The 12,022-nt window shown below is 50.4% G+C and overlaps 1 protein-coding gene across 2 annotated transcripts in view; it reads left to right on the forward strand.

The window, feature by feature from the left end:
* The first annotated feature begins 1,259 nt into the window (after positions 1 to 1,259).
* CD82 (CD82 molecule) overlaps positions 1,260 to 12,022 on the forward strand; it is an 86,973-nt gene continuing 76,210 nt past the window's right edge. Inside the window, exon 1 of one of the 2 annotated variants that reach the window (XM_074273659.1) lies at positions 1,260 to 1,474. The gene's annotated coding sequence lies outside the window, so the exon portion shown is untranslated. The remainder of the gene's footprint in view (positions 1,475 to 12,022) is intronic. The other variant, XM_074273660.1, reaches the window with a different exon arrangement.

Below are 12,022 nucleotides of genomic sequence, written 5' to 3' on the forward strand. Positions count from 1 at the left end.
CTACAAGAAGATGACTGGGAGGACTGTGGGGACTGAGTGGGGAGCACAGCACAGCATTCCCGCCCTTTTGGGTGTCGTTTGCTTGCAGTTTTTTCCTTTTTTCTCATTTTTTTCCCGCTTTCATCTAATTTTTCTTGAGCAGCCTCCTTGGGGAAATATGTATAGAGGGATTGCACATGTGATTCTATTGGATTACTCGCTTCATAGGGAAGCAAAAATTGGAATATGCTGAAAATTACCTGTGTGTGTGTTGAAAATAAAAGCTTTAATCAAACAATCAGCTTTAGGACTGCGCATGTGTGATCCGCGCTGTTACAGAGGAGGAGAGGGGAGGAGGACGGAGAGCGACTCGGTGCACGAGGCTTTGCGAGGGTGGAAGCTGAGAACGACCCTTGCATGGGTTTGAAAAATAAAAATCTATGATAATTAGGAATCGGCCCTTCCAGTCCCGACCCCACGTGATGTTTGCGCTTTGTTTACACCGCCCACCTCACACGCACGTGCACACACTCGTTATCTGAGGGATCCCGGCGGACTGCACGCCGCCCCGTTAGAACGGGGTCTCCCCTGGGACACCCGCCGCGCTCTGCCTTTCTTCACCGCTCCCAGCGCATGGACGGCACTAAGTGTTTGAGTGACAGCCGCCGCGGTGCCCCCGAGCGGGTAACCGGACCCCGCCGCCGGACGCCCGGCTCCGTATCCCCGCGTGCGTCAGTCACTCGGGTCCTAGAGAGCCCCGGGTTTGGAAGCGGACCCACAGCCCCGGGCGGGCGCGCTCTCGGCCCGGGAGCACTCCCGCCTCACTTATTGCGGAGAGTCTCCGGTGCCTAGGGAGCTCTGGCGCCCCCGGAGGTGTGGGGCGCCTCGGGCCCCGCGCGCTGAGGGGAGGGACGTGGCTGACTTGTTCTCCCTCCCACGTGCGACGTGCTCCCACGGGGCCTCGCAGGCGCCCAGGAGGTAACTACTCTGAGAGCCCGGTTACAGATGAGGAGACTGAGTTCCGGGCGCCCCCCGGGGTCCTTGCGGAGCCCCTGCAGCAAGCGAGAAACGGGGCTGGGGCGGAGCCAGGACCGTCCGCGGCCGGGCCCGTGCTCCGAGACTCGGCCCCCGGCGTCGGGATGTGGCCCGGAGGCTGGGCCCGGCTCCCGCTTCCCTGGGCCGAAGGGGGCGTGGCGTGGCTGCGGCGGTTGGAAGGGGCCGGCCGAAGGGCTCTGCTTCTTCCCGGGGCGGCCGCAGGGGGGCGCCCTGTCCGATCGCAGCGCAGGGCACGGCAGAGCCGGGCAGAGCCAGAGCCGGACAGAGGCGAGCAGAGCGGGGTAGAGCCGGGCAGAGCGGGACAGAGCCGGGCAGAGCGGGACAGAGCCGGGCAGGAGCAGTCCAGGACGGTGTCGGACCGGACCGGACCGGGCTCGGAGCGCAGGGAGCAGGGCGCACTGCCAGCGCAGCAGCCGCCGCAGCCGGAGCCAAGCCGCAGGTAAGCTCCGGGCTCCCTGCGCAGCTGCCACCCGGAGCCGGCTCCCAGGGGCGGCCGCTGCTCTGGCCCGAGCGAGGGCGCCGGGAGGCGGGGGTCCTTGGGGCAGGGGGCGAGGCAACAAGCTCGCTGAGTTGGCGCGAGCCGCGGGGGGCTCCAGGTTCCCGGAGGGGCCGGCCGGGGCCGGGGGGCGGTTGCGGGGAGGCGCGGCCGTCCGGGACCCCGAGCTGCCAGTCATCCAGCGGCTCCTTCCCGGGCGGAACTAGGGGGCTGAGCCGCGGGGGGGTGAGGGGGGCGTAGCGGGGAGCCGTCTCCTTCATCCCTCCCTTCCCCCCCCCCCCCCCCCCCCCCGCCCGTGGACGCGGCCAGCTGCGACAGGAGAGCACGGAGCTCTCCGGGTCCGGGGCTCGTTTGCCTCGAGCTTTTGTGCTGTTCCCCTCAATCTTCCCTCCACCGAAGACCCCCCTCCCGGAGTCTCAACGCGCCTTCCCAACACCAAAATGAACCAAACTTCCCGGGCTTGACAGACTTCCCCGGGGAAGGCTTTACGTAGAAGTGAGAGTCACTGGTGGAGCGGGGAAATAGAGCAAACCCCAGGCCAGCTCTGAAGGGAGGCTCCGAGTGCCAGTGCTGCGGGTCCCTGCCCGCGTGACCCCGATCGCTCCCAGCCTCGGGGCTGGACTCGTGACGCCGCCGCGGGGTCTCCTCTCCTCCTGTTTGCCTGAGGGATGGACGGGGCGACGCTTCACCTAGACCCAGAGGGCCAAGGGTTACGTTCCCATTGTACAGATGAGGCCGGTGGAGGCCAAGGGTCGGCCCCCGTCCCGTGGTCACAGAAGCAGGGGTTTGAGTCAGAATTTGCATCAGGTCTTCTGGACCCGAGCCCAGGCCCCATCCTCGGAGCCGGCTTTCTGAGTCCTTTCTCCCTTCCTCCTCCCGAACTTACATCCCGAAACACACACACACACAAACCCTGGCCCTGGAGCCTCATATGTCCCGCCCGGCTCTCACCGGGAGCCCAGGAAAGGCAAGCTCCGCTCGGTGTCCGGGCAGGAGCCAGCGCGCGGGAGCCTCTTTTCCCTCTGCTCTAAGGCAAGCTGAGCTCATTCCCCCGAGGTTTCTCCCTGGAAACTCTCCCCGGCGTTTCCTGGCCTCCCGGCCCCAGGGACTCTCCTAGGGGAGCGCAGCCCGAGGCCCAGCCTCTTATCAGATGGAGATGTGGACATTCCAGTCCTGCAGAGACCGCCTGTGAAACTCTCACGGCGCGGGAGTCCAAGCGGGGCCTGGCCCGGGCTGTTTGTGGTGAAACTCTCACGGTGCGGGAGTCCAAGCGGGGCCTGGCCCGGGCTGTTTGTGGTGAAACTCTCACGGTGCGCGAGTCCAAGCGGGGCCTGGCCCGGGCTGTTTGTGGTGAAACTCTCACGGTGCGGGAGTCCAAGCGGGGCCTGGCCCGGGCTGTTTGTGGTGAAACTCTCACGGTGCGGGAGTCCAAGCGGGGCCTGGCCCGGGCTGTTTGTGTTTTGGGAGAGTTTCTGGCCCTGCCTGGGATAAATCACCAGCTGTCATTTTCTGAAAAATGTCGTTTTGTGTATTCTGGAGCCTGGCTGCAAGAGGAGCTTTAAAGAACGCTGGCCAGTTTCTGTTTGGCCTGGAAGCCGGGACCAGGTCTACTTCCTTGTCCTCCGGGGGGCCAAGCTTGTGGGGAGAACCCTCCTTTGCGGTGTTCCTCCACGCGGAAAGAGGGTGATATTCTGACTCTGGGAAAGAGATATACCTGCCCCAGTCCTGGTTTCTCCCCCTCCCCCCTTTGTATTTCTCGGCCCCTTCTATCCCCCAGTTACAGAAGTGAGGGGGATTGTGGGCCAAGAATAATGGAAAAGTTGGATTCTTTGGAATAAAATATTAGGGTCTTTAGAGAGGATTAAGAAGGATGTAGAACAGAGGGGGAAATGCTAACTATTGGAAGCACAGCACTTGGGCTTGACTCTTGTCTCCGATGTTTATATGTATTTATCTTGGATAAGGCACTTGGGTAGGAGGAGCCGCTTGCTTGGGCTGGCAGAGATCGGCTGCCTCAGTTGGACTGGACAGAGGAGCTAGAAGTCCCAGTTCAAATGGAAAATCCTATAAACTTGGCACATCCCCTTTTCCACTGGATGCTGAATCCCAGCCGCCGTCCCCAGCAATCATGACAACAAGCCCTGGCACACAGAGGGCATCGTACAACGTTCCTCTTATTAATTACATGAGCAGTCTTCCCTGCTGCAGACACCTTGAAGGAAAAACAGAATAAGATGGGAATCCCTGCCCTTCTTAGGGAGGGAAAGGATTATTATCGCACAGTCTGGAAACAATGAGAGAATAAGACCCGGAGGACAGAATGGCACTGACTTTCACTGATTTGGAGAAAGAAGGAATCTTTGGGCACTGAAAGGGAAGCTGGAGAGCTGTAGTAATTTGCTCAGTAGTTTCCTTGTTTACAGTCTGAATCCTGATTAAATCTTCAGTTTCTTAAGAATGTGGAATTCCCCCATACACACCTAAAAAGAAAGAGAGAGAGAAAGAAGGAAGGAGGGAGAGAGGGAGGAAGGGAGGAAGGAAGGAAGGGAGGGAGGGAGGGAGGGAGGAAGGAAGGAAGGAAGGAAGGAAGGAAGGAAGGAAGGAAGGAAGGGAGAGAGGGGGGGAGGGAGGGAGGAAGGAAGGAAGGGAGGGAGGAAGGAAGGAAGAGAGGGAGGGAGGAAGGAAGGGAGGGAGGAAGGAAGGGAGGGAGGGAGGAAGGAAGGAAGAGAGGGAGGAAGGAAGGAAGGAAGAGAGGGAGGAAGGAAGGAAGAGAGGGAGGAAGGAAGGAAGGAAGGAAGAGAGGGAGGGAGGGAGGAAGGAAGGGAGGAAGAAAGGAGCTGGATGACTCGGAGGACAGAGGCCTGGCCCTAGAGTCAGGAAAGCCTGAGTTCAAATGTGACCTCAGATACATGACACTTACTAGCTGTGTGTTCCTGAGCAAGTCACAACCCCAGTTGCCATGCAAAACACATTAAATAAACATACATAAATAAAGAAGAATATAAAATTCTCTTCTACTAGGCCCATGAAGGGTTAGTAGGAGTTCTGAGGGAGGCTGGCTAGGGAATAATAATAATTCACATTGTAAGTCACGCTCTTTTTTAATCCTCAAAGTCCTCTGATGAGGTAAGTTTCAACATCTCTGTTTTATAGGTGAGGAAACAGTGGGAAGGATTTGCAGGGGTCACAAAGCTAATAAATGTGGTTGGGGGGGGACATGACCCCACATCATCTCCTAAGTCCAGGTCTCTGGCTTCAGCCCTTCAGAAGCCTGTGCCCACCAGCACACCCTCCCTGCCAGGAAAACCACCAACTCCAGCGTTAGTATCCTTTGGAAGGGGCCATTTCCTTTTTTATCATCCCCATTCCTGCCACACCAGCAAGCCCCGGAGAGGGCTCTTCCACTGAGCAGAAAGGGCCCTGAGGGTTTGGAGGATGTGGTCCCAGAGAGCCCAAGCATGACCTTCCTCTGGCAAGGACACCTGTGCTACCTGTCCTGGCCTATGCTTCGGCCCAGAGGGTGGGGCCAGCTCGGAGAGCCCTGTTCCTTTTGGCCACTAATGAAATCTGGGGACTGTTGATCAGTTTGCTGGGAGTTACGTTACAGCAGGATTTGGAGTGGGCAGGAGCAACAGCCAGCTGCTTGAAGGCAAGATCTCAAAAACAAATTCCCTTTAAACACTCATTTCCATATACAGGTAACAGAACAGAGAAGGAGGAGTGTGTCAGAAATGACAGATCTCTCTTAATTTCCTTCTTGGCTTCCAGCAGCTGGGCCAGGCAGGTCCTTGCACATGTTTACTAAATACTTGAAGGCACATTCCAGAACCAAGCTCCTCAATTTTACAGATATGGAAACTGAGGCCCACCAAAGAAAAAATGATTTCCTCAAACAAACATAGTTAAGTTCAGAACACAGATCCCCCTGACTCAAATCCCATATTGTTTGCATGGTACCCAGGCTCTCTGCTGCTTAGACATGGGTGATTTGTAACAGAACTGTAGGAAATTTTTTTTTCAAAACTATTCCCATTCTCCCATCCCCTTCCACCCTCCCCATTCCCCCAGCTTTGAGGGAGGTGGAGAGGGGAACAGTTTTGCCTGTTTCCTCCCTTCTATAGGAAGTTGCTTCTAGGGAGGGGAGGGTGGGAGGATCCGATTTAATCTGGGAGTATCCAACATTCTGGATTTGTTTCTGAGCTGATCAGATTGGGAGGTGTAGGATCCCTGCCCACCTATCTCTCCACAGGGCCTGGGAGATGTTTGTAGTGGGGGGCGGGGCTGGGTTTAATCTTAATGACAGCAGCTTGGCCCCAAGCTTCCCCAAGCAGGGCTGAAGGGTCTGAAGAAGGAGGGACTGGGAACTAAATCATAAATACAGCAGAGAAACTTCTTGTCCCCTCAACCTTCCCTCCTGACAGTGTTAAACATAAAAGGGTTCAGCGGACCACCTTATTTGATGCCTTATAGAGGAAGTAGATGAGTTATTGACTCAGCCTTTGAGCCTCCTGGCTTCTGTTTATTTTTTTCCTTCCTCCTGGGGTCTCCCCACTGACCACCTATGCAGTGGAGTGAGCTGGTGTTTGGGGAGTAAAAGGCAAGGCAGTGAAGGAAGCTTAAAATAAGTGATGTGATTCTGAGTCAGGGGACCTTCATGTTTGAATCTAAGCCCCGCTGCTTACTGCCGGTGTCATTGTGGGCAAGTGACTTAACTTCTCTGGACCTCAGTTACTTCCTTAGTCAAGTTAAGGATGGGGTTGAGTAGGTGGTTGCCGCCTTCCATAGCTATGATTCTAATGAAAGAGGAACACATCTGGAGAAACAAGTAGAAGTCTCCCCGCTCTTTCTGTTCCTGGGGACCAGTTCCAGGCAGGGATGTGATGGTAATAGTGATGGTGATGATGATGATGTTGATGGCAGTGATGATGTGGTGGTGATAGTAGTGGTGGCAGTGATAACAATGGTGGTGATCTTGATAATGATGATGGTGGTGGTGATGTTGCTGATGATGAAGATAATGGTGATGATGGTAATGTTGATTATGATGGCAGTGGTAACAATGGGGGTGATCTTGATGATGATGATGGTGGTGATGTTGTTGATGAAGATAATGGTGATGATGATGGTAGTGATAATGATAGTGATGATGTTGTTGATGATGGCAATGGTGGTGCGGGTGATATTAAATTTAACATGAGCCTTTTGACTTTTCCTTTGTCTCCCCCCTCTCCCACCCCCATTCCATTCTGTCCCAAACCTATTCCTCCCTCAAGACTCACCTTTTACACAAGACATTTTCTGTTTCTTACAGCTCCATGGAGATTTCTTCCTTCTCTGAAAGACTAAACATAACACTTATCTTGAGCTCACAGTCTGGAGAGGTAGACGGTCTTCTCTAACTGTTTCAGGCTTGTGGGCCCCGGCTGCCTAACCATTCTGCAAGGTTCTGCAGAGCAGTTCCTTCCACATCTCCCATGTTTTGGGGAGGGTGAGCCAGAGGCTGTCACAGCATGTGGGCAATGCAATTCAACAGCTAATTGGGTATTCCTTGCTAGGTCTTAGATCCTTGTCTTAGAACTAAAAAGGATTTAAAGTAGGGGTTCTTGACATCTCTTTCTGTCCTGGACGGGCATTCTGGTGAGATCTGTGGCTCCTTCTCAGTCATGTTTTTTAAAGGCATGAAACAAGATGCTTAGGATGCAAAGGAAATGATTTTAAATCATTGTAATTGTTTAATATATAAAATATGGTCATTAGTGTGTGTTTGTATGTGTGTATTTTAACAAAACCAAGTTCACGGATCCTGGGTGAAGAACTTTTGTCTTAGCTCTATGCCCATCACCTTACTTCATAAATGAGGAAACAGGCACAGAGAGGTTATTTCCCCAAGGTCATGGAACTGTTAAGTGGCAGAATTGGCCTCTGGCCCCCAGTCCATTGAGTTTCCACTGAACTACACTTCCCCTCCATTATCCACCTCCTGTGCCGGGCACTTGCACTGTGTGTGTGCGATTATGTGATGAAATGGTTTTTATCCTTAAAAGGCTTACATTCTGCTAAAGGTAAGTTAAGTGAAGCATTATTCAATTCCCACCATGTCCCAGCTAAGTCCTGGAGATGAAAAGAAAGGCAAAAATAGCCCTCCCTTTAAGGAGCAGGAAGCATGAGAGACAGACAGCATGTAACCAACTATGCAGAGACAAAATCTAGACTGGATCAATTGGAGATGATTATCTGAGAGAAGGCAATAGCATTAAGGGGAAGTTGAAATAGCTTCTTATAGAACAAAGTACAGTATTTACACATTGTGTATATGTATGTGCACATATGTACATGTATTACATACCTATATGTGTGTATACATTATGCATTTGTAGATAGATAGATGATACATGGATGGTTGGATAGATGGAGGAGTGGATGAGAGAAAAAGACACAGACAGAGACAGAGAGAGCGTGATGGATGGTTGGAAAGCTAGATGGATAGATAAGTAGATAGATGAGAAAGAAAACTGACATCTGGAGGGATGAAGAAAGGGAAAATCTTGCTAAGGAACTGACTCTTGAGTTGAGCTTTGAATGAACCTCAGAATTCTCTGAGGCAAAGGTGATGAAGAAGAGACATTCAAGCATGAGGGATGGCCCATGGAAAGTGGAGATGGAGGGCAGCCATAATCCTCCCATTGCCTGGGATTGAAGAGCAGAGTCTGATTAGTCTCATTATTTTCCTACTTGCCTTTGGCTTCATGTTAACAAGAATTTTCTTGGGGGAGACTTCTACTCTGTGTTCTTGAAGAGGACCAGTCTTGTGATTGCTGAGATAAGATCCAGAGAAGAGAATTTTAGTACTTCCTCCACACTGGAAAAGGCATTTTCGCCTTAGGTCAAAAAGATGACCCAGCACTCAGCCCTGCCCAGATGGGAAGCCAAAGGCTCCATGGCCCTTGCCCCATTGGTCACTTAGGCCCCTAGAGCTTTCATTCCCTCCACCCCCAGCTCCCACCAAGAGTTTGACTTTGTCAAAGTCCTACAAAGCTGGGATTCTCCTTCAGGACCTCCTGATCTTTTGCTTTTTCCTTTGTACCAAGCCAACGTTTTGAACGATTTCTTGACTCCGTTTGGGTTTTGCAGCTAGTTTTTCAAATTATTAACAGCTGGCCTTTGGGAGACTCTTCTAGTCCCTTTCTGTGCTGCCATCTGAGGACTGTTCTGTCTGCAGCCCCAGGGATGGGTTGGCTTTCATTCCCAGGACTGGCAGATTCACAAGCTCCTAGGCCTCCTGTCCTTGCCAGGAACCGTGGTGAAAGGACTTAGGTCAAATCCAAGTGGATTCCCTCTTGCTCATTTATAAGGACTCCATGAGTTGGCAGCCAACTCAAATCCTCGGTTACCTGGAACTTAGAAGCACGCTGAGACACGCTGGCAGATTTGCCAGATTTGGGTGTTTCACTTGGTCTATTTTATGTTTCCTTAGCCTCACACACATTATTTTTGTCACAAGCCATCCTCCCATCCCATTCCTTTAGAGAACTGAGGAATTGAGACCAAGGATTGTTGGAAAGGGGGGTTACTTTGATATTCTCAGTGCCTAGTAAGGGACTGATTAATAAGCATTTGTTAAGTAACTATTATGTATGTAGCACTGTCCTAGGTGCTGGGAACACAAATACACATAATTCAGCAGTAATAGATCCTTAATGAATACTTGTTGAATGAATGAATGAATGGGGGAAGTGCACCTGAATCCTGATTCTGCCACTTGCTATTGGGATGACCACGAGCTAGTCCGTCAATCAGTTTTCACTACACCTACTGTGCCTAACACTGACAACTGAAAAAGAGATATATACAGGGAGCCCTGCCTTCAAGGAACCTACCTTCCTTCAAATATATTAGTAGGTACAAAATATTTCACAAAGTAAACACTTGGGAAGGAGGAAGCACTAGCAGGGGAGATGCTATCAATTAAGGCCTCAGGATGTGGGGCCTGAGCTGAGCTTTAAAGTCCCTTAATCTCTCTGGGCCTCAGTTTTCTTATCTGTCAAATGGGAGGGAGGAGTCAGCGCTGAAAATATGTTCTTAGGAACTGTTTCCAGCACTTGATTCTTCTGAAGAGCTGGCTGAAAGTTGGCAGCAGGAGTTGGACTGCAGGGAATGATTCCACAAAAGAATTTTCCAATATTTGTCCTGGTGTCAGGATGTGTTTGGCATTCTCTCGTGACTGCAGTCCTGGGTAATGAGAATTAATGATCAGAGCAGTGACCTTGAGATCTAGACAAGATTCTCCCTTCACTAAAGAGACTCAGTTAGGTTTTTTTAAACCTGACTTGGAGAGCAAATGGATTTGTTTTCACGGCAGTTGAAAACTCATAGCACCATGTTAGGCACTGAGGGGGGATGAGGGAGACAAAAGAGACATTTAGCCAGCCTCTCCCGGGCCTTAATCCATCTCTTTGTAGACAGGGGGGGGTTATATACAAAACACTTAGGAGAATGTTGCAAGACAGTATCTGTGTAGGGGAAGAGAGGTATTGTGGGTTTATGACAAAAGAAGGAGAGTTTTGAGATCAGGAGGGTGTTGAGTTCAAATACTGCCTCTGGCACTTGATATGTAACCTCAGGCAAATAATTACATCATCATCTCCTTTGCTGTTGTTCTTGTATCCTCATCATTGCCACCAGCACCACTGTTATTATTATTTTTGTTGTTATTGTCCTCCACCACCACCATCACCATCATCATCATCCTCCAAAGATTTCTACTCATGCAGTTCTTTGGAATTCTCCCATGAGTCTATCTGTAGGGCTCTGAAGCAACAAATATCTTGGCTTTAAACATCTCCCAGGGGCCTGTGAGCTATTTAAAACTTAGCAAACATCAAAGAAAATGAATATTCCATCTAAATAATAGAACAAGAAAAAAGGTCATACACGAAAGTGCAGATCTCTGCTCTGTGCCATTTTCCTTTCTTTCTAAGCATATGCTACGTCCCCCATGAAGCTGTCTCAGGGATCTGATACTTGGAAGCGAGTCTTTCCCTCAGACTTGTTGGGATCTGCCAGAAAGTTTAACTTCTGTTTGAATACATTCCTCGGTATTAATTAGCAAAGTATTTGAGGATGGAAACCGGCTCTAGGATTCTGGTGTACCTCTCTGTCTTGCCTTTCAATTGTAGCTGACCTTTAAACCGTCTCTTCCCTACTTCCTCTTGGAAGTGATGACACCATTAAAATTACAGTGACTCCTGAGTGTTTAATAATATTTACCCATTCTCCTCCCCCCACCGCCTGCCAGGAGGTACCTGATGGGAAGACAGGTGAAGGCAAATAATTCTTTCCCAAGGGTGAAAGGAGATGAGTCAGGGAGCAGTGGAGTTGAGAGGAGAGGGCAGGAGATGATGGGTTTCTGTCTCTAGCATACATTACCCAGTACAATAGGTTCCAGGTAGGGCTTTAAGGACCTGAGAGAAGAAATATTAGGGCACTGAGAGCTAAGTGTCCTCAGGTCTGAGGGTAGAAGACCCTGGAGGAGAGAAGACACAAGGAAGTGGGGGAGATGGGAAGGACAGAATTATCTACATGCATTCAAAGAATTGTCACCCAGAACAAAACTCAATTCAATAAACATTTATATCATGGCGCAGGCACCTACCACAAGAATAAAGATTTGACTTCTACTTCTTGGTCCTAGAGTCTGGAAATTGAAAGCATGATGATAATTAGGGGGGGGCAGATTTTGGAAAAAGCTTCTTAACAATCAGAGGTGTCCCCTGATGGGTTCAGTGAGGATGAGGTCATCCATTACTTGAGGTTTTCCATCAAATGTAAGATAACCAATGAACCATCGGGACCTTCTGAGGTCCATTTCAACTCTGCACCTCTGTGAGATGTGGAATCTTGTCCCAGGAACTAGAGAGCAAATAAAGATGTCCCATAGAGTACAATTTCTTACTCGTGCTCACAGAGTATGTTGATGATGGGCAATCTCCTTTTCAAGTTTTCCTGCCACTGCTGTTTTTCCCCCACTAACAATTCAGGATCTGGACCATCCAGGCTGAGGCGTGCACCAGCCAAGCTAATGATACACATATGGCTGTTGCCATGGGTGAGTTAATGTTGTGGTGGCCAGGCCGGGGAAGAGAGTGTTCTGAAAGACTATATGTCAAAGACAAATAAAAGAAGGAAGGAAAGAAAGAAAGGAGGGAGGGAATGAGGGAGGGAAGGAAGGAAGGAAGGAACAAACTTTGGTGCTCTCTTTCCCAGAGAAGCATGAGGCAAGAAATAATAATCATGATATAAATAATATATAAATGATCATAACTCCTATTTCTGTAGCATTTTAAGGTTTCACAACCTCAAAGGATCTCAGAGATCATCTAGTCTAATCTCTATTTTCTTAATCATTAACTGCTCTGTCAGATAGGCAGTATCACGTTATTTCCATTTTATAAATAAGAAAACTAAAGTAAAGTGACTTTATATAATCTTATC

This window comes from Sminthopsis crassicaudata, chromosome 6 (genome assembly GCF_048593235.1).
Source record: "Sminthopsis crassicaudata isolate SCR6 chromosome 6, ASM4859323v1, whole genome shotgun sequence".
NCBI classification, from domain to species: Eukaryota; Metazoa; Chordata; class Mammalia; order Dasyuromorphia; family Dasyuridae; genus Sminthopsis; species Sminthopsis crassicaudata.